The following is a 23,388-nucleotide window of genomic DNA, read 5'->3' on the forward strand; positions in this document are numbered from 1 at the left end:
CCTTTCCTTTTAGTTTCTTGCCTTGCCTATTGGATTTGCTCTGTTGGGCCTCATGGTGTTGTGACCTTTATTTTATTTTTCTAGGATATTGTTTAGAATTCCTTGTAGTGCTGGTTTGGTATTCATGAAGTTTCTCAGGTGTTCTTTGTCATGGAAGTATCTTATTTCCCCATCCATTTTGAAAGAGTTTTTCAGGGTACATCAGTCTAGGTTGGAGGTTGTTTTCTTTTAGGACTTGAAATACCTCACTCCAAGCTGTCCTTGACCTGAGGATTTGTGTTGAAAAGTTTGCTGTGATTCTGATCTACTTTCCTTTGCATGTGATTTGTTTCTTCTCTCTTTCTGCTTGTAGTATTTTGTTCTTCTGTTGGGTTTCTGGGATCTTGATTATTATATGTCTAGGTGTGGATTTTTTTTTTTTATTGTGGCTAGCTGGAGTTCTATATGCCTCACTTATCTGTTTGTCAAATTCTTCCCCTCTGTTTGGGAAGTTTTCTGTCATTAATTCTGTGAACAGCTTTTAAAATAATTTACATTTTCTTCTGCTGCTTCATGGATTCCTATCAGTCTTATGTTATTCTTTTTTGTATCATCTAGGAGTTGTTGGATCGATTTCTCATGATCCCTTACTGTTTTTAAGAGACCTCTCTTTTCATGGTCACTGACTGCAATCCTATCTTCTATATCTGAGATTCTATCTTTGCATTCTTTTATTCTGTTGAAAATACTTTCAATAGAGTTTTTAATCTCCTGGATATCTGTTTGAATCTGTTTTATGGATTCCATTTCTTTCCTATGTTGGCCATTCATTGTTTCCATTTCTTTCTTATGCTGGGCCTTCATGGTCTCTGTTGTGGTCCTGAGCTCATCTATTTTTTTAAATCAGTTTCTGTTCTAGAATCTCAAATCATGACTTTCATTTTGCTCACCATCTCTATGGTTATCCAGGAAATTATTTCTGTTTTGAATCTTTCTACAGCCTGATTGATCTCTTTTGTTAATTCCTGTGCTATGAATTTAGTTTCCTGGTGGTTCACTATGCAGACTTTTCATCCTCCTTTGCCCTATGGTTTGCTATTGGTGAACTGGCAGTCTATCTTTGTGTCTTGCTTAATTATTTGCTCAATTTTATGTTTGTTGTTGGGTTGTCCTTGATTTAATTTCTGGTTTAGTTCATCTTCCTGATGTAGTTACACTTTAGCTTTTGGGTCTCTAATGACTCATAGACATTCTCATTTTTATAATATCAGAGAAAACAACTCATTAAATCAATCACAATCCTTTTTCCCAGTTGATACAATCAGCAATACAATAGGATCAAGCACAACTTGCAAATTGAGCACTTGTGGTAGTCATTAATCTATCACCTTTAAGCCACATGAATTAAATTAAAATCAAGAAGCAGCCCAAAATATGTTTCCAGTGAATACACTTTTCAATATAGCATATTTACCATTTAAAATGGGGCCTTAGACAGAGTTAGGACAAGAGGAGTAGATAAGTAAAAGAATTGGAGAAGGTTTCAAGTGAAGCCAGAGGACATAGAATAACCACACAATCTTTAGTAAACTGTTAAATTCAGAAGGGATAGACAGAGTGCAAGTATAAGGACAAATATATATCCCCTTAACAGTAATAGGGGCTCACTTTCCCTTGAAACTATTGACCCTTGAGTGAGGTAAAAATAACAGAAGAAAAGATCATAAAGGAAAAAATGATGAAAGAAGAAATCTGAGTTAGGGCAGAAGCAGGACTAGAAAGGGAGATGAGGGATAATATGGTGGATCAAGAGACTGAGTTGGAGAAAGAGGACAGAAAAAAGAAAGAAATTGCAGAGTGGAATGAGGAAAAGAAAGAAAAAAATGACTTTGAAGGGCCTCTTTCAGACTATATCTCTGCTGTCATAATATACAACATGTGCTTCAGAACCAAATTCCCTGATTTGAGCTAGCTGATGGCAGACCCCCCTCCTGACACAGACTGACCTCAGGCCACAAGGCCCTGATTGAGTTCCTGAACTCCTCCAGGGCTGACCTCCACACATTTCTACTACAGGTTACCCCTGCCCTTTCTTTAAAGATGTTCAAAGTTTGGAGCTCATAAAAATACCCTTTATAACCACTTAAGCCTCTGCAGAGTGGGTCCAAGGACTGGCACAATCAAGAGGTCTGAGAGCTGGGGGTGCAGCTTCAGGGGTACCTGTGTTTGTAATTTCTTTGTGCTGGAGCAATGGCAGCGCTGGCAGGGAGGGCACAGCTACCAGGTCTCACAGATTGGGCCCAAGCAGGCCAGAGGGAGAGATGTCGGAGTGTCTTTCCCAAATCTCACCTTCCTTGCGTTGGAGCAATGGTGGCCTCAACTCATAGTATTAAAGTTATTTTTCAGCAAGACAACCATAATATCAGTTAATTCACTGAAAAATTATAAAACATATACATTTAGCCTTTACAGTTAAACCAAAACATTATGAAGCTAAAATTAGCAGCACAACAAAAATAAAATCTCTAAAAGCACCTGTAGGTAAGAAATACAGACATTAATCATATAATCTTGAAAGATTTCTTTGGGTTGTTTATTCACACTATTTTTTTGTCAAATTATTTAGAAAGTTATGAAAATAATGACATTCTCATAAACAGTTCAGAAAACATGTTGAAGAAAGCAGACCATTCTCTTGTCATTTTAAAAGTTCTAAATCTCTAATCAAATTGTGTCAATCAGGTTGATCTGTGAGTCAGAATCGGAGTGTACATAGCAATATACATCACAAATAATATTTGCTTTCTTATAGAACTTTAATTTTTAAACTTTTGTACAAATTAAATTTATTTACAAATTCACATATGTATGTGTGAGTGCATGCATTTATTTCATATAGAAAAAAAGCAAGGATAAAAATTAAAGTCAACTGTACTTCATAATCCCATAACCCATATTTATTGAAAGACAAACTGTCAGTATACTGCAAAATCCTAAATCAGTTGATATGTATATATATGTTTGATATATATGTAGTTTATATCTGATTTTTGTATTCTCTATAAATAGTAGAAATAGGAACAAAGAACTTGATTAGTCACTTCACAAAACAGTGAATTTCAATAGTTACTAAACATATGGGAAATTCATGAATACCGAATTAATGCATGAAACCCAAAGTCATTAATCATCAGAGAAATAAAAATTAGGACAATTTATAATTCTGCAGAATTGTTAAAATGAAAAAAAGAAGACATTCACAAATGTTTGAAGTAATTCAAATAACTAAAATTTGCTTGTATTGCTACTAGGAATACACATTGATATAATCATTTTAAAGATTTTCAGATGGGCTCTCTTAAAGCCTATCATTTGAATGCTGGATGATTCAATATATATAGCAAAAGCCATACTAGGCAACAGAGACATGGCAATGGGTATAACAATTTCCAATTTGAAACTATAGTACAAAGCCACTGTGATAAATACAGCATGGTACAGGCAAATAAACAGACCTGAGGACCAGTGAAATAGATTGAAAGATACAAAAAAAAAAAAACTCCAGATGTACTCAGCTACCTTATTTTTGACTAAGGAGCCAACCATCCTCACTGGAGGAAAGATGGCCTCTTTAATAAATGGTGTCGGAAATACTGGATTTCAACCTGCCAAAGATTAAAACTAGAACCTTATTTTTCACCATGCACTAAAATAAAATCCAGTTGGACTAAAGATCTAAATAGTAAAAAAGAGTCACTAAATTTGCTGGAAGATAAGTTAGACAGAACTCTTGAAGACATTGGTATAGGAAAAGACTTTATGAACAAATCTTCAGTAGCATGAGAACTAGCACAAAGAATCAACAACTGGGATCTCATCTCATTAAGAAGCTTCTACACTGCAAAAGAAACCATCAAACAGAACTAAAAGACAACCTACAATTGGAAAAAGTTTCTACCAACTGCTCCTCAGAAAAAGGACTATTATCTGGAATATATAAAGAACTCAAAACAGTCAGCTCCCCCCAAAAATAAAGACCCAATTAAAAAATGGGCACCCGAAATAAACAGACGTTTTTCAGACAAAGTAAAAGCATCAAGTAGATATATGAAAAAATGTTCCACATCACTGGTCATTTGAGTGATGGAGATGAAAACAACACTGAGACTCTACCTTACCATACAAAGAATGGCTGCTATCAAGAAATCAAACAATAACAAATTTTGGCAGTGCTGTGGAGAAAAAGGAACCTTTCTCCATTGTTGGTGGGTGTGCTGACTGGTGCAACCACTGTGGAAATCAATATGGAGATACCTCAAAGAGCTGGGACTAGAGGTTCCATTTGACCCAGCCACCTTTCTGCTGGGTATCTTTCCAAAAGAACTGATAGAATCATATCACAGTGATGTATGCACACCTATGGTTATAGTGGCACAGTTTGTAATAGCTAAAATATGAAACAGCCCATTTGCCCATCCGTTGGAGACTGGATAGACAAGATGTGTTTTTCTATAAAATGGAATACCACTCAGCCATAGAGAATGAGAAATTAGATTCATTCATAGGAAAATGAATGCATGTGGAGGATATGCTCCTAAGCGAAATAAATAAGTCACACATGTGTAAATACCAAATAGTTTCTCTGGTATGAAAAACTATAATGATACATAAAAGTCTAATGATATAATTGATACTGTGAAATAGGAAGAAAAGGGCAAAGGGTGTAGGGGAAATGGGAAGGGTAGGGGAAAGGTAATAAGGGAAAAGAAAAAATATGAGAAAATGAAAAAATGGAAATAAAGTATTTGCAAATAGGGAAGTTTGTAGGGGGTGAAAGGAGGGCAGTGGTATGGGGAAAAAATGAGAAGCAAGATCTCTCATGGAAAGGTACAAGATCCCAGTGATGAATGTAACTGTACTGCATACCTAAAATGTACCAACAAACTCAATATTTATATATATATGTGTGTGTATATATATGTATATATATATATGCGTGGGTGTGTGTGTGTGCAAAATTAAAAAATACACATGTTCACTCAGACTTGTATGTAAGACTACACATATTTGGGAACAATGTGCTGTACATCATTATGGCCATGCCTAACTCACTGCCTCCTGCAGATGAGGCAGAGGGCCCCAGCAAAGAATGAGGAACACACACATCTTGTTCACTTCTTTCCTTGGATGAAGCAGGGCCACGTGGGAGGAAAACGGGCAACAAGAGGACATGGTGGAGCAAGTTCTAGCCTAGAAGAGGACTGTCTTCCTCCCCTCCCATTCACCAGAAAACCAAGCATGATGTCCTGCAGGCCTTAGCTGCTCTCCTGGCTCTGGCTACAGACCCGCCTCTTTTACCTTTGCCACTATTATTAATCATGTGATCATTTGCTTGCTTGTCTTTTTGTCCCATCTGGAGTTAAGAGCCCCACCTGGAGCAACATATACCTTATTAAATCTTTGTCTGTCTTTCTTAATCTCTCACCGTCGTTTTTCTCTCCTTGAACCCTTCAGTCACACAGGCCAAATACTATTCATAATATGCCCAGATAGCAGTTTATTGGCAAATAGAATTTTCTTCAATAATAATGTTAAGCAAACTATATAGAGAGTATAATATAACTTAATAACCAAATAAAATTGGGAACAATCCAAGGACCTAAATAGATTCTTCCCTGGAGAAGATATACGAATGGTCAGCTTGTATATGAAAAATGCTCAGGAAATGCAAGCATGGTTGTTATTTGTGGTATGTCAACTTCTTGACTTGCGTGAGAACTGCCTAGCAGATTAGCAAATTTTGGGTGTATCTGTCTATGGCTGATGTGTAGGCCAGCAAAATGGGGGGCGAGGGTGCCTCAGATGTGGGTGGCACCCACCAACAAATAGCTTGATGACTTGTAGCTTGGACAGAAGAAAAAGAAAAGAAGAAGCAAATGTTTCCCCCTTTTTAGAAGTGCTGTATTCTTCCTCTTTGCCTTTGGACCTTGGTCTCCAGCGGAGAGGCTTTAGTCTTCCAGCACACACTCTGTGCCTTGTAGTACAGACTCTTAGGACTTCCAATAGAGGCTCTTACTGGTGATGACCTAGAGTTTGCAGTTCTTCGACCTTTGACTGCTACTGGGTCCCCAGCTCTCTGATGTGAAGACAGCCATTTTGGATTATTCTGCCTCTGCTTCTGCAGAGGGCAGTGGGAGTCTTCCCCCTTCTGATCCTGTGTGACTACCTAATAAACCCCTCATAATGTTTGATACCGATTCTGTTCCTCTAATGAACCTTAGCGAATACAGCAAGCCAAAACCAAAATGACACATCACTTCACACTTGCCAGAATTCACTTCACACCTTCCAGAATTGCTATTTTTAAAACATTAATAGACAAGTGTATCGAGGATGAAAAGAGAAGCCTTGCTCAGTGTTGGTGCACATGTTCTTCCTCCTGCTGGGGCTCAAAGCAGAGCCACATGCTACAGCAACTTCAACACCAGGAGGACAGGTGTCATGTGGAGCAGATCTCCCATACCTTTCCCACTTTCAGGAGTCCTGTAAGACAGAATATTCACACACATTAGGCAAAGTAGATTCATTAATCACACAAAGGCAGCAAGAGTAAGCAGCAACCTAGGATGCATGGGAGCGATCCAAGGCTCAGGAAAGCTGCCCCGGATGGATGGAGCCACCACTGTCTGACCTATACACCAGGCCACAGCTAAGGTACTTGTATAATGTTGCAGTCTGAGCTTACATGCAACAAACTTCTCATCTTAAACACTGTTAGCTGGAGAACAACGTGATTATCTTGAAAGTGACAGGAAAACAAAATCCATTATCCTAGAAATCTATACTCCGGAAATATACCTCGGAGATAAAAGAGAAATAAACAGTTTTCTTCAAAAAACAAAAGCTTAGGAAATTCCTTACCAGGTGATCACTATTATACCAAGTGTTAAAGTAAGTACTTCAGGCAGAAAAAAATAATACTGAAAAGAAACTCAGATATATCTAAAGAAATAAAGAACACTGGAATGGCATAAATAAAAGTAATATTGAATACATTTTATCTTTTTAAAATTACTCTATAAGGTAAATCACTAACTACAATGAATAGAGAATTCACATTGTGCATCTGGAGCACAGGTACAAGATTACCTGCAATACAACTGTAACACAAAAGAAGAAAGATAAAAATTCTGAGTGGTCCTTATGCTACACAGAAAATGGCTTACACTATTTGAAAATAGATTCTGATTAACTGAAGATATATAATGCAAAATCCAGGAAAAAAAAAACTGTAGAAAAGGCATAAACCAGGAAGCAAAACTGGAATCATAAAAAGACAATTAATCCAAAATAAACAGAAAAAAGAAATTCCCAATAAAGCTAGTAAAAAGCTACAAGCAAGTGGGAAGATTTTAATTCACTCATATCATAGCACATTAAACTAAGAGTATGAGAAAAGATGTATCAGGCAAACACTAGTTTGCCTACATTAAAAATGGAGTGGTTGTATTTATATAGGATACAGTCAACATCAAGTGCTTAACAATCATTGTAAATTTGTATGAGTCCAACAACAGAACTTCACAATACCCTAAATAGAACAGACAAAACTGAAATGAGACATGATCAAATTCACAGTTTTAATTGGAGACTTACCATTCCTGTCTAGATAACTGATAGAAAAGTCAGTAAGCTCGACAAAGACAAGATGAATTTGATTTATTAGTCATTTATAGAAAATGCTACTAAATGAATGCAGCATGATATATATTTTTAAATGCATACAAGATGCTCTCCAAGATAGCACATATTCTAGGCTTTGAAGAAGCATCAAAAAAGTTAAGTGATTTATACAGTTTTACAACAATTCTCTAATAAACATTATCTAACAATAATGAATCACAATTAGAAATCAATCAAGTGCACACATATCTGGAAATTTCCCCACATATTTTGAAATTCAATGCAGTCCTAATGGGCCAACAGGTCAAAATCAATATATCAGGAAAATTTAAAATATTGTTAATTGAAAGAATATGAAAGCATAATATATCAAAATTATGGTAATGCTGCTAAAGAAGCACTTCAAGAGAAATTTATATATCTAATGAGATAAAATATTTCAATTTAATGTGTCAGTTTTCATTTTAAGTAATGTAATAACAAGAGAAAATTAAATCCAAAACAAGTAGAAGAAAAAAGGTAATAAAAACATATCAATGAAATTGAAAACCAAAAGGAAATGGAAAAAAAAAAAGAAACCCAAAGGCTTGTTCCTCAAAAAATCAAAACTAGTCAGACAAAGCAAGGCAAATAGAAAATACTGAAAACACAAATATTAGAAAACCATGAACAGCTCTGAACCCATAAATCCAACAAATTACACAATAAACTTCACTCAAGAACCAAAACTCCCAAAGCTCACTGACAAAAGAAATAGATAAACAGAATGTCTCTAAATTAATTAAAGACTTAAATTTGTAGTTGAAAATTTTCTAACAATGTCACTGTAGGCCAAGGTGGTTTTATTGGTGAGTTTTATCAAACATTTTTAAAAGACATGATAACCTTTTTAAAATTGTTCCAGAATCTAGAAAAGAAGGAAATGCTTCTAATATTTTACGAAGTCAGCATGACCTTGATTCTGAAATAAGACAAAAATGTACCAAAAAGATATCTTTGTGAAAATACACAGTTGCTTTGCAAATAGGGAGGGGACCTAGAGATGAAGGGAGAAGGAGTGGAGCAGAGGGGAGGGGAAGTAAAAAGAATTAAGATGGGCTATGTGTATGTGTGACTCCCACAATTAATATAATCATGACGTACTGCAAGTGTGTACTGATAACAATTTTTAAATTTAAAAAAGAAAAAACTACTGGGCCTCACACCCTTATTCTGATCATTGCCCTGAAGCATTTTATTCCAGTAAAGCTTTTAACAAGTGGAAAGAGAAAATAAACACATAATTTCAAAACAACACATTCGATACAACAATAAGTAAAAAATATATATATTATTACTGAATAACTTTATTTTAAGAATGTAAGAATTGTCCTACATTTAAAATTCAATCACCGGGCTGGGGATTTAGCTCAGTGGTTCCGATACCTGCCTAGCAAGCTCAAGGACACGAGTTTCATCCCCGGTAGTAGAAGAAAAAAAAAAGAGAGAGAGAATAAAATTCAATCACTAAATTCCAGGATATAATAAATTTTTATTCAGAATATCTGTGTTTTAGAAAATCTCCAGAAATAATGAATAGCAAATGCCAAACCATTGCTCCTAGAGGGAAAACCTACCAAGTTAAGTTTCTGTGAACCTCTGGTCACATTTTCAACTACTCTGATCCATATACAACATTGTATGTGTGTTATTGTTTTAAGACACTATACTTAACATATGTTATTGATTTGTTCCCATCAAACTCTCAGCCAACCACACTGTAACTCATACTTAAACTTTATCTAGTGTATATATTTTATCTGTGAGAAACACTAGATAGCATTTCAGTATTATGCCTTGCAGGCCATTTGAAACAGCAAAGTCATCAGTGAACAGCACAGAAATGTTAAAACATGACAATGAGTAGACTGAAAAAATATGTGCATTTACAGTATGAAAGCTGACCCTAGGGGCCTGAATCCTGAATACAAGGATAATGCACAAGTACCACCTTGTTTTGTGTGTATCAAGGTATAATTAAAACTTTGAATAAAAATTATCAATTCCAATGTTACTAAACACATTATAACACAGATATAAATCCTACAAGATATGTGCAAATTCTTTATGCATTGAATTATAAAACACTAATGAAAGAAACAAAATGAGGCCTAATTTAAATTGTAAACATATGTTCCTAGATTGAAAACTTCAATATTGTTAAATTTCAGTTCTATTCAAATTGATAAACATGAAATTTCAATAAAATTTCCAGCAATTTTCAGAAATTAACAAGTTCACCCTAGCCCCCCCCAAAAAAAAACAGAAAACAAAAACAAAAAAACAAAAAAAGGGCTTAGGATTTAGCTCAGTGGTTCCAGCTCCTGCTTTGCAAGAGCAGGGACCCAAGTTCAATCCCTGGTACCAAAAAAATTAAACAAAAACAAACAAACAAGCTCACCCTACATGGATCACAGACCAAAATTTAAAAACCTAAAACTGTGAAACTAAAAGACATTGTGTTCCTTAATATAATTAGTCCAAGGGCTTATTTCTTTCCTAAGCCTTTACTGTGGAACTCTTCTCTCAATACATGAGATGCATTCAAATCACAATGATTGTGGATTTATCTATTTCTCAATTAAGTCTGTCAACTTTTGATTCATGTATTTTGAAGCTCCATTATTGGGTGTATAGTATAGGCATTATACATTATTAGAGTTGTTCACTGTGTAAATCCTATTGTGATTAAGAAGTATTCCTTATTATCTCATCTTTTTTGCATTAACATACCCTTTTTCTTCTTCTATTCGCATATTTTCATCTATTATATTCATCTTATTTGTATCTTTTTGTCTAATTGTGTCTCTTATTGACAGCATATAACTGCTTTTCACCCATTCTGAAAAACTATATTTGATTATAAAGTTTTCACCATTTTACTTACATATAATTATTAATACAGTCTTATTTAGATCTATCATTTTGCAACTCATTTTCTAATTACCTTCTCCATTTTTACTTTTTCCTTCCTCCTTTCTTGCTTTCCTTTACATTGATCTAAATTAATTTTTTAAGTATTCCATTGTAACTCCTCTCTTTGCCTTCTAGGTTTGTGTCTTTGTATAACATGCTGGTGTTCCCAGGAATTAAATATACATCTCTAATTTATCACCACCTTCTTAGGGCTCATGTTTAATTACTTCAGATAAAATGATGAAAATTTATAACAATATATCTATAGTCGTTCCCCTCCTTTGAGCTACTATTTATGCATATATTGCATCTATGTTACCAAGAATTCAGTGTTATCACATTTGCTTTAAGCCACCATATCTTTTAAAGAATTTAAGACAGAAAAGTTCAAGCTTTTGTATTTACCCAATATTTATCATTTCCTATGTACTTCATGTCTTTTTATAGCACTGAGTCCATCTGTCTATTTTCATTCCCTTCCCCCTAAGCAACATTTTTTAGTTTCTTATGGAAAAGCTATGATATATTCATGAATACAATATTCTGGGTGGATAGTTACTTTTTCCTTTCCATAATTTGAACATGTTACAGTAATATCTTTTGAACTCTAGTTTCTGACAGGAAATTCCATTGTATGTAATTTGCTATTGTTTACTGTTTACTTTTAAGATTTTTTCTCCATGTTTGACTTTCAGTAGTTGGAGGAAAATTTGTCTTTTTTTAAATCCTACTTGTGTTTTCATGAAAAAAAAATTCCAGCAGAAATTTACTTTTTTTTTAGCAAATTTTGGAATATATTGTCCATTCCAGTTCAAAGAGTTTTCCTGCATCTTTCCCACCCCTCCTGAGACATGAATTGCACAAGTATTGGGCTGCTTGATATGTTCTTAGCTCTAGGTTTTGCTTAATTTTAAAACAAACAATCCTGTCTTTGTTCGTTGTAAGAAATAATTTCTATTATAATTTTAAATTTACCATTCTTTTCTTCCATCTCCAACATACTACTGAGCCTATCTTTGAATTTTTCCTTTTGATTATTGTGCTATTGAGCTCTAAAATAGCTTTCTTCAATAGATTTAGTTTTTCTGCTCATGCTCCCATCTTCACTCGTGACCCCAATTTTTGTCTAGTTTTTGGACATATTTTCCTTTAAATTTTTTGTGCACATTTATAACAGGAGTTTTAATATCTTCATCTGCCAATTCCAATTTCTGAGCCCATTCTGAATGCATTTCTACTGACTGCTCTTTTTTTATATGCAGATCACACTTTGCTGTTCTTTGGCAGGTCTGGGGATTTTTTTTTTATCAAAAACTAGCCGATGTGGATATTTCAATCAGTTTTTATTTAATAGATTGTTTTTTGTTGTCATTGGTTTATCTTTTCTGTTGATGTTCTAATAGGCAATTTCCTAGGCTGTACTCAAAGTGCAAACTTTGCCTACCATATGTCTTACAGCAGCTAGTACGTCTGCTTGTTATTGATTCGTGTGTGTGTGTGTGTGTGTGTGTGTGTGTGTGTGTGTCTGTGTCTGTATTTACTCTACAGAACTTAGAGTGGAACCAAGAGGTACTGTACCACTGAGCTACCTCTCCAGCTAAATTGCTTGAGTTGGACACAGACTTGTGATCCTCTTGTCTCAGCTTCTCTAAATGCTGGGATTTCATATGTGCATCACCACGTCTGGCTTCTGGTTGGCTTTTACAACTTCATACTGCTGCAGTTCTTAGCCTGGCTCCATGAGAGCCCTCAATACATCTGTATAGTTGAGCAGTCACCCAAATATATGAGTAGAAGGCTTATGAAATTTTGGAGGCACATCCTCTCAAAAAATCACATTATCTTTTAAAACCTATCCTTAAATTTTAGCTGCTTTTTCCAGCTTCAAGTTCTGTCTTCTAATGCCTCAAACCAGAAAGTCTTCAACCTTGTACTATAAAGTTGTTTGTAATATGAGACATACATTTAGTTAGAATAGTAGAAAACTGATAAATTTTACCCAGTACAGCTCTTCCAAAATTATTTTTCAGTTGATCATCAAGGCACATACCTGTTATCCTAGCATTCTGAGAGGCTGAGGCACGAATATGTAAAGTATGAGCCTAAGATAGATAATTCAGTTAGCAAAACCCTGTCTCAAGATAAAAAATAAAGTGCTAAGAGTGTAGTTTAATGTAAAGATACTGGGTTCAATTCCTATTACAGAAGAAGATGATGTTGAAGGAGGAGGAGGAGGAGGAAGAAAAGAATGAAGAGGAGAATGAGGAGGAGGAGTTGGAGCAGGGGGAAGAGGAAGGAGGGAGGGGAACAGGAGGGGAGGGAGGACAGGAAGAAGAGAAAGGAGAGGGAGAAAGAGGAGAAGGAAAAGGAGGAGAGGAAGGGCAGGCGAGAGGGAGAGAAGAGAGGGAGGAAGAAGGGGAAAAGAGGAACGGGAGGGGAAAAAGAAGAAGAGAAGGAGGAAAAAGACTAGTTTTCTGCCTCATCTCTTCATCTCTGCCTGTTTTGGGGTGGTACCTGCTAGATTCTTCAAAGCGCATGCACAGCTCAGCTGTCCGAGACTTATGCAAGTCGTAGTCAGTGTTCGTCTCATTAATTATTTTGCTGCACCATAGGGTTTCCTTCGGAGATGTTCACCTATGTTCCCATCACTGGGATGTTTTCCGTTTGCTTTCGTTCTGTGCCTTGGTCCTCTCCTGCTAGCAAGCCAATAGTTTTCTGCCATAGATTTAGTCGTTGATAAGAAGCAACAGGAAAAATAGCTCCAAACTCGCCATTTTTACCTTCTACAGTTACAGCTTTTCAAAATCACAGTCTCCTGTGGTATCAATCTAAGAATGTTTTTCAGTACCTTTCTCTGAAGTTCTACACAGATTTTTTTGCAAGCATTACCTTCCAGAGAACTTACGTTAATAGTTTTTTCTACTGCCAACACTGCATTAAATTAGAGCATGACTTTTTCAATATTATTCTTACTTTAATTATAATTACAGAAACACAATACATTTATTATGGAAAAATTATAAAATACATGTAAACAGAGAAGAAACTAAAAATTAATTATAATCATTTATATTTTCTGTAATAGGATCACTACCAGGGATTAGTAATTTTCAACAATTAGCTTTCCTGAAAGATATACAAAAAGTCTTGCAAAAACGGTTTTCATATTAGAAGATACAATCCTAGAGATATTAAAAAAATCAGGAAGTATCATGGACAACTTTATATCAAAAAGTGACAACTTAAACGAAATGGAAAATGCTTTGAAGGACATGAATCACCAAACTATCCAAATCTGTGGAGAGAAAAATGAATCAATCCTAACCATTTGAGCAACCGAGTATGTATTTGAAGTTTACAAGATGTGTCACCAATGTATTTATAGATTGTGGAGTTTAAGTAGCTAGATAGTAGCTTGGAAGAAAGAAAAGTGTGTCCTGTTGGCTTTTACTAAAAGTATGAAAAAATTTGTCTTTAAGAGCAATAGAAACCATTGACATTTTGCATGCAAGGAGCTGATATTAGGACATTTGCTTTTTAAAAAGCTCCATATGTGTATTGCCAAGAACTAACTGGATTAAAGAGAAGGTACACTAGGAAATGGGTTCAAGAATCATGTCAGTACTTCAGATGAAGAAGAGAGCGATTAAACAACATAGTTTTGGATGAAAAAGGGAACATTTCTAAGTTATTCGGGAATTAAAACTAGAAGTATCATGGATAAATTTGATGTTTAGGATGAAAAAGCACTTTCTTCTGCCCTGAGAAGCTAACCCATGAGAGTGAGATTCTCTGTACTAAGGAATTAACAAATCAGGCATTCATCTATTTTTAATTCATGGGGACTTGAAAAGCATATCAGCCTCAAAAGAAATTTTTCTTCTATATTGAAAATGTTTGATCTCAAAATGACCACAAATATCCTGTTTATATTTACACAACAAAGGCACTTCAACTGTCTAGTAGCATCACAAGACCATTTAAATCATGATTATAAAGAATCATGTTAAAGCCGGGTGTGATGGTGCACGCCTGTAATCCTAGCACTCAGGAGGCTGAGTCAGGCAGGATGATCGCTGTAAGTTCGAGACCAGCCTGGACTACATAGTGAGTTCCAGGTCAGTCTCAACTACATAGTGAGACCCTGTCTCAAAATGCCTCCCCCGCAAAAAAAAAGAAGAATCATGTTAGTGTTGTCACACGTAGGTCACCTCTAATTTTTCCATACTAAATTCCAGGTACATAATTTAATTTATGAGTCTTATCTTTTCTACATTTAAAAATCTCTTCCACATTATCTTATCTGTTTGGGAACAGTTTCCTTCAGGCAGTCTTTATTGCTCTTCCCACAATCTCCCAACAGTATTTATTTATTAATAGAGAAGATATTATGCCAAGGAGGACCAATAGCCACAAGAAGGGAAAAAAATGTCCTTCTAGCCTTTTGTGCATGTAAATAATTAATCATAGCAAAAAGAACAAAGGCCAGGGATTCAGCTCAGTGGTTCTGCTGCCTGCCTTACAAGTGCAAGGACCCGAGTTTGATCCCGGTACCAAATAAGAAAGAAAGAACATAAATAATACTTAGCATATAACCCTGTTCAAACTTATTTATTTTCTCTTTAAAATGATAGGGTTCTGTTAGTGTTGGTTTGTGTTACATTGACTTTTCTGAGACTGTTTGATGTGCCTTCCTTGCTCTTAAAAATAAGTCATTCATTCTGAAAGAAATCAAATAAATAAAACATTTTTCAAAATGCCTAATGATAACAATTAGATCATACAGAAGTTTTTAAGTTAAAAGATTATGACAAATCTCTGCCTTTTAAGATTAAAGCACATCATTTAGAGAAACTTAAAGCACATGTACAAGAAATACTAAGCCTACCAAATATGAGCTTCAGGCCACACACCGGTTATTAAGCGCATCTGGCTTATGATACATCTCATATATATGTATTTAGCAATAATAAAGAAAATATTCATTAATTTAAAAATATATTTCATTTATTATATGCTAAATAGTAAGACAATAGCCTTGGGAGGTGCGAATTTGAATAAAAGCAAGCCCTTGTTTTTATAAACTTTAGATAAAACAAAAGATGAATCAAAATAAGTGCATAGTAATCTCAGATAACATTTACGCTGAGATTCAGATTGTAGTCACTCATTCATTCTTTCAACAGTTATTTTTGAGAACTTACTATATTATAGAAACTTTTACAGCAAACATGTTGAATTAACTGTTTGACTTCCATGATCATTTTACTTGAGAGATTTCTGTGAAGTTTTTGTTATAAGGAAGAGAACACCCAACCAATTCTGTGCGTTTAACCACATCGTTCTTGCTCTGAAAGATAACAGATTGCAAAAGAATGATAGAGAGAGAAATGGAGAAAGAATGAAGGAAGAAGAAAGGAAAGAAGGGAGAGGAAGGTAAGGAAAGGGAAAAAGGAGGAATAAAAAGTAAAGACTAAGATTAAATTATTCTGAAAATATGTATGAGGATTGATTCCTATCTGCAATGCAATAAAACATAAAGAGGAGGTATATTTTTGTTTCTTCTCAATTTTTCATGCAGTAGAGTAATTTAGGACTTGTGAAGCACTCAGTTTATCAGTAGTAGTGCGGAGAGTGATCGAACAAAAATGGTGATGCTGCCTTGTAGGAGTCTTTGATGTCCACTAGGAAAAGGCACCTGGACGCTATGGGGACACCTGGGAGGGCATAGTGGTAACTAGGGAGGCAGCAGTCAGCAAGAGCAGAGCCTGGTAAGCATTTTGCTAGGCAGAAGAAACAAAAGTAGTGGATCTTGGGAAATCAACAATACCCAGCTGAGGTACAAGATCCCAGTGAAGAATGTAACTGTACCAATAAACTGAATGAGAGGAAAAAAAAAAAACAATACCCAGCTGATACTACATGATTTGATATAAACTACAAGACTGGCCACTATGTAACAAGTAGCAAGATCCTGAGTTTGATCTCAGGTTAAAAAAAAGAAAAAGAAACTAGTAGTCATCCAAATAGAGTGTCACTGAAAAAAAGAAACATCACCAGGAACTCCCAGAAATACTATTTTTGAGATAACAGAATTTCCAAACAGGATGAGATCCTACAGGAGCCTAGTGAAATCTCAATTATTATCATTAATATGAGTTCATATTATAATTAACATCATAACAGAAGCCCAAAGAAATACAGGAGTCCTGGTGGACTCTGTAAAGGAAAAGCAGAAAGGAGAGAATCTTCTCTGATTCCTCATTAAAGTCCTTGGAAAAGGTATGTATTTGTTGGGCTTGTGATTGACAAAGAAGGAAAGCAGATCTAGTTCCTAATCTCTTGCTTGCCATCGATGTGAAGAGGGAATGGTTTTCAATAGGGTGAAGCCATGACATCTCTTGAGTCCAGCAAGCACACCGTTGGGCTGTCGCCTTCACTGATCGTCCAGGGAAAGCTGAAGCATTGAGCCAGGACACACAGAGCAGCCTGAAACAATGGGTATACACCAGACCGGGTAAGTCTTCCTGGTGAGCGAGCTTGACTGTCCTCTATTGTGTTTTTCATTTATGCCCCTGCATTTGTGAGAAGTTATGCTTCACTGGTCTGTCTCTTCTAAAGCAGCACTTATTTCCAAACTAGAGTGAAACCAGGAAATATCCCATCCTTCAGTCATTTGGTAGTGTTTCTTAATGTGAACTAATTTATGTTTACTTTTATAGGCCACTACAAGCAAGTAAATGCAACAACTTTTCCTCTTCTTTACCTATGAGTATGAGTACTTGCAAATCAATATCTTAAAACTCCCTAAGTAGCTACACACACACACACACACACACACACACACACACACACACACACACACACACACACACTGAGGGCGGGGTTTTTTGTCTGGTTTGTTCAGTTCTCTATTCCTGAGCCTAAAGCTATCTTTTTCTACAAGCTAGAGTCAAAAAAATGTTAATGATCAACACAATGTATAAACTCAAAACAAAATATGAAAACAGCCATTCATTTTCAGGAGAAGAACGCTTTATTTCTAGCATCTGAGAAGAGTCAAGGTGGGCATTCAAGGCTCTAAATCCCCAGAGGTCAGCATACACTGTGTGTGCAAAGAAGAGCAAACATGCTGTGAAAGGTACATGAAAGAAGGAAGAAAAAGTAACTCTGGAAAGACAGGTAGGGTGAAAGTCAATGTAAGGTGAATATGGGGCCTGAATGGCAAACCACAGGTTGGAGATTTTATCTTTTCTGAACATGATTGTGAAAATTGCATCCACGTATTGGCAAATTTAATTTAGCAACAGTTCTGATTGATAAGGACAGAACTGGAAGCAAAAAATACAATAGAAGTATGTTTTGTATCATTCTTTGATTATCAAAAGTAAAACTTGATAGGACAGGGTGGCTCTGTCCAACTGAATCTGATATTAAAAACATGAGTTTGTATAACTCCCTGAAAATGGGCAGAAAAAATTAAAGGCAGAATACTATGAAATGAAAGATTGTGGTTTTTTAGATCATCTGTCAAAAGTTGATTCAGTCTCATTCTTAAAGGCCTTTAGGCACCAGATGTAGAATTGTAAAAACAAAAAGTAAAAATAGCTTTTAGTGAAGAACATAGGAACACAAAAAGAAAGTAAAAGCCCATTTGTAATACACCCCAATAATTTAAGATAGGGCTGTTTGACAGAAAGAAGTAAAAAAGCAAGAAGGAGTGAGAGAGCAGAGTGTAGGGCAATCTATGCAAGTACATTCTGCAGGAATGCTCCCCACAATACAGTGTGGGGAACATTACGATGCCTATTGTAGGGAAAACTAGTTCAAAAAGTTTGAGATACAGTTGTAAGGATTTTTAATAAGGGCAGTATACCCTAATTGTTGATTATCTGCATCCTATTCAAATAGGAAGATCGTCATGTCATTTTTCTGTATTTGACAGAAAAACAAACAAGAAAAAATCAAGACAAGAGCCAAAACTCTGAGGACCAAAGTGTAGGAATCTAGCTGCTCTGACTATATTTGAAAAGAAAACTATTCTCAAATCTCTGCTGACATGGGATGTGAGAGCAAGACAAAGCTAAAAGTTTTTTTAAATACATGTACTGATTTGTAATATCTGAGTTAAATATTACATAGTTCTGGGTGTAATTTTATCATATACCAGTCAGCTTTTATAAAAATCCTACTCTACTGATGTATGGTTTTCTAAGAAATCTTTCATATTGTTCAAAAGGGAAATGCCTGGATGCCTGTGGCCGTGTTCCACCAAATGCCTTTTAATCCAAACTCATATTTAAGTAAGATTACACTTGCTTGATTAAATTTATAACCTTGCATGTTTTATACATGGGTTTCTCTGTACTCATCCTAAATTTCATACATGAGAGACTCTCTTCCTCTCAGCACATGTCATGTTTTTCAGTACAATCTCTGGTCGATTACTAGAAGGTACTAATACATTACTTATTTATTTTTAAGGTTGAATCATTTTGTTTGTTTAAGAAGAACCATAATCATCCATGTGAGCCATTGTTTTAGTGTACTGAGTTGCTAAGAAAAAAGACTGGACAATTTCTAAAGAACAGAAATTTGTAGACTTACAGTTCTGGAAGCTGAGGAGTCCAAGATCAAGGTACTGGCATCTGGTATTTATTAATCTTACTTCTTAGATGATGCTTTGAATGTTGTTCCATATGTAACAGAGGTTTGGGAGAACTAGAGGAGGAAAACACACGCACAGAAACACACATACAGTATACTCTCTCAAAATTTTTTAGAGCTGTATTAGTCAACTAGACACCTCCATTAGGCCTCCCCTCCCAACATTCTTGCTCTGGGGATTGAGTTTCAACATGGTTTTTGGAGGAGCCAAAACCCTTAAACTATAAGATCTGTAACTACAATAGTTGAGATTTATGCACATTTTCCTGATAGGAGCCAAACAATGGTTGAAAGATAATAAAGAAAATCATCATTGGTTGGCTTTGAAAAGAAATGTGAACTAACACAATCCCATTCAGGTGAACTTTTATCTGAAGGTCAAGTTAAACTTATAACTCAGTGGAGGCTATAAGGACCAGAGGGTAAGAGAGGGGAATTATCCAGAGAGAACCCAGAAGAGCAGGATACCAAAAGACTGTGAATTAACTGAAAAAGAAATTGGGGTAGCTTTAAAGTAACTGCCAGTAAATGATTTGAATAGATGAATTATTTTACACACATTCACATTTCTTTCCCTACTGAGAAAACTGAACTACTACATACTATTTAATGCCAAATAAACCTCATCCTAATCAGAGATCATATCCAGTAATGTGCTTTAGTAAGTAATTTCAAGTGTACATGAAATCAAGAGTTTCAGACAAAACAAATGGAAATCTACACAAGCAAATCTTTGATGACAGTGCCCATCTAAAACATGCACCACTGGCCCAGGATAGGTGAGATTCAGAGTCCTTCACACAGCACCAAGTTTTTGTATTGTGAAAATACCTATTTTCTGCTGGAAAGACTTTGTGACATTTTCAAGAAAGACATGTTTTAGATCCTGGATTCCACTTACAACAATCCTTAGCCACCATGCTCACTTTAGCAGCACATATACTAAAATTCTTAGCCAGAGTTGTCCTGCTAGGGACATTTCAGAGATAAAGACAATGCCATAGGACCTGTATCCATAAGTCCTGTTAAGATTAGATCAGGTCACCACCTTCTTTTCTTTTCCCCAAAGGTCCTCCCTCTGCAATCCAGGTAGCTGCTCTAACTCCTTCTCATGCAATAAGTGAAATTATTGTACATGATTTCCAAAAAAAGGTTAATTCCCACACCTGTATGGCTTTGATTCCTATTTCATGTGATATTGCTAGTTCAGTCTTGATAATTTGTCTCCAAGTTTAAATTCTATTTCAGCATTGTTTCATAAGACTACAGGCTCCCCCTCACTAATCCTTTTTCCATAGAAATCGTGGCTATGACTCATTTTGTTGATTTATTTTGCAAAGTTTAATAAGGTCCATACCTGTTAAAAATGATTTAAACTTACATGAAAAGATAAAGAAATGTTAACATGTATAAAAATGTAGTACTATATTTTAGGATGTCAAATGTGCTGTATCAAGGACAGAACAGCCACTCAAAATGCCCTATGAAAGCACTTTCAATGCAACATAGAATGGGGGCCATGATATGTACACCTGGGATATGTTTATTTTAACCCTGTGTGGTAAATCTAAGAGCTCTGTAAGAATAGAGTTGTTAAATTATCTAAGGAACATTCATAAACAAGAAAAATGATATATGATTCAAGAAGTAAACGCTAAAATGTGAATTAGTCTTGTTTAAATTTAGTAAAAGCATGACATTTCCTTGAAATATTTAGAATAAATGTTGTTCCTTTGAAAGTTCCTTTTTAAGCCACTGTGATAAAAACAGCATGGTACTGGCAAAGAAACAGACCTGAGGATCAATAGAACAGACTGGGAGACACAAAAACAAACCCAGATGTACTCAGCTACCTCATCTTTGACAAAAGGAGCTGACCATCCTCAGTGGAGGAAAGATAGCCTCTTTAATAAATGGTGTTGGAAAAACTGGATTTCAACCTGCCACAGATTAAAACTGGACCCTTATATTTCACCATGCACTAAATTAAAATCAAAGTGGATTAAAGATCTAAATATTAAAACAGAAACATTAAACTCGCTGGAAGGTAAGTTAGGCAGAACTCTAGAAGACATTGGCATAGGAAAAGACTTTATGAATAAATCCTCAGTAGCACGGGAACTAGCAGATAGAATCAATAACTGGGATCTCATCTTATTAAAAAGCTTCTGTACTTCAAAAGAAACCATCAACAGAACTAAGAGACAATCTACAATGTGGGAAAAAATTTTCACAAGCTGTTCCTCAGACAAAGGACTATTATCAAGGATATATAAAGAATTCAAAACAATCAGCCCCCCCAAATATAAAGACCCGATTCAAAAATGGGCATCCGAAATGAACAGACATTTATCAGACAAAGAAGTAAAAGCAGCAAGTAAATATATGAAAAAATGTTCCACATCACTGATCATTCGAGAGATGCAGATGAAAACAACACTGAGATTCCACCTTACTCCACAAAGAATGGCTGCTATCAAGAAATCACACAATAACAAATGTTGGTTGGGTTGTGGGGAGAAAGGAACCCTTCTCCATTGTTGGTGGGAGAGCAGACTGGTACAACCACTATGGAAATCAATACGGAGATACCTCAAAGAGCTTGGACTGGAGATTCCATTTGACCCAGCCATCCCTCTGCTGGGTATCTTTCCAAAAGAACTGAAAGAATCATATCACAGAGAAGTATGCGCACGCATGTTTATAGCAGCAGCTTGTAATAGTTAAAACTTGGAAACAGCCTATTTGTCCATCAATTGGAAACTGGATAAAGAAGATGTGGTTTTTCTATAAAATGGCATACTACTCAGCCATAAAGAATGAGAAAATAGATTCATTCATAGGAAAATTGATACATATTGAAGATATATTCCTAAGTGAAATAAATAAGGCACATGTGTAAATACCGAATAGTTTCTCTGGTGTGAATAATCTGCAATAATACAGAAGATCCTAACAAGATTACTGACATTGAGAAATGGGAAGAAAGGAGCTAAAAGTGTAGGGAAGGTGGGATAGGTAGGAGAAGGGTAAAAAGGGAAAAGAAAAAAATGTGAGATAATGAAAAGATGGAAATAAAGTGTTTGTAGATGAGGAGGGGAGGAGGGGGTGAAGGGAGGGCAGGGACAAGGGGAAAAATGAGAACCAAGACCTGTCATGTAGAGGTACAAGATCCTAATGATGAATGTAACTGTACTGTATCCCTAAAATGTACCAATAAACTCAATTAAAGCTGAAAAAAAAAAGAAAGTTCCTTTTTAGTAGTATACCTTATATAATATGACCTGGTCATAAATCACTGTATCTTATCTGAATCCTTGGAGTTTTACACAACATGATATGGTGCAGTGTCTTCCTTTAAAGTCTGAGGTTATGACACAAACAAGTTTTGAAATGCATTGTTAATTATTAAAGTGGTTTATGGATGGTTGAGGCTAATTATAATATATCTCTACTTGAAAATAGTATACTTGAAAATTTCATGAAAGTTTGTAAAATTTTAAAGTGGTGAATGGTTCATCTGGCTCCCTCTGTATTTCCATGTTTTCAGCCTCATCATTGTGAAAAATATCTTCTCCATTGATTGCCAGGAATTTTCTGCTTCAACCCAGACTTAGCACTGTAAGTACAAAGTATTTGGTGAGTTAACCACATCATTTGATGATTGCTTTTTTTTTTGTCCTACCCCTCTAAGTCTCTCAATGCTGTATATAAAAAAATTAATTTCCCGAACCTCAGGAGACAGCTTCAGATATTTCAATTTTGTTGTTACTATTTTAGAAGAAGAAAAAAAAATGCCGAGAAATTTGTTCAAGGTCGCAAGGCAATTTGCCGGAAAACTCAGCCCAGGAAACCTAAACTTTGTGGTCCTGCAAATAAATTCTTTTTTTTTTTTTTTTTTTTTACTTCAGATATCAATTTTGTTGTTACTATTTTAGAAGAAAAAAAAAAAATGCCGAGAAATTTGTTCAAGGTCGCAAGGCAATTTGCCGGAAAACTCAGCCCAGGAAACCTAAACTTTGTGGTCCTGCAAATAAATTCTTTTTTTTTTTTTTTTTTATTGAGTTTATTGGTACATTTAGGGATATAGTACAGTTACATTTT

General features: G+C 35.4%; 1 long non-coding RNA gene across 2 annotated transcripts in view; it reads right to left on the reverse strand.

Moving 5' to 3' along the window:
* Positions 1-6,490: 6,490 nt before the first annotated feature.
* The window catches only part of LOC104868668, a 22,617-nt gene continuing 5,719 nt past the window's right edge, over positions 6,491-23,388 (reverse strand). The window contains exons 2-3 of one of the 2 annotated variants that reach the window (XR_782064.1): positions 19,225-19,338; positions 6,491-6,522 (exon numbers count right to left, since the gene is read on the reverse strand). This is a non-coding gene — a long non-coding RNA (uncharacterized LOC104868668). Of the gene's footprint in view, positions 6,523-17,006; positions 17,107-19,224; positions 19,339-23,388 lie in introns of those variants that run through there. The other variant, XR_782065.1, reaches the window with a different exon arrangement.

The sequence above is a fragment of the Fukomys damarensis genome, unplaced genomic scaffold (assembly GCF_012274545.1).
Source record: "Fukomys damarensis isolate Sample0158 unplaced genomic scaffold, DMR_v1.0_HiC HiC_scaffold_17, whole genome shotgun sequence".
Classification (NCBI taxonomy): Eukaryota; Metazoa; Chordata; class Mammalia; order Rodentia; family Bathyergidae; genus Fukomys; species Fukomys damarensis.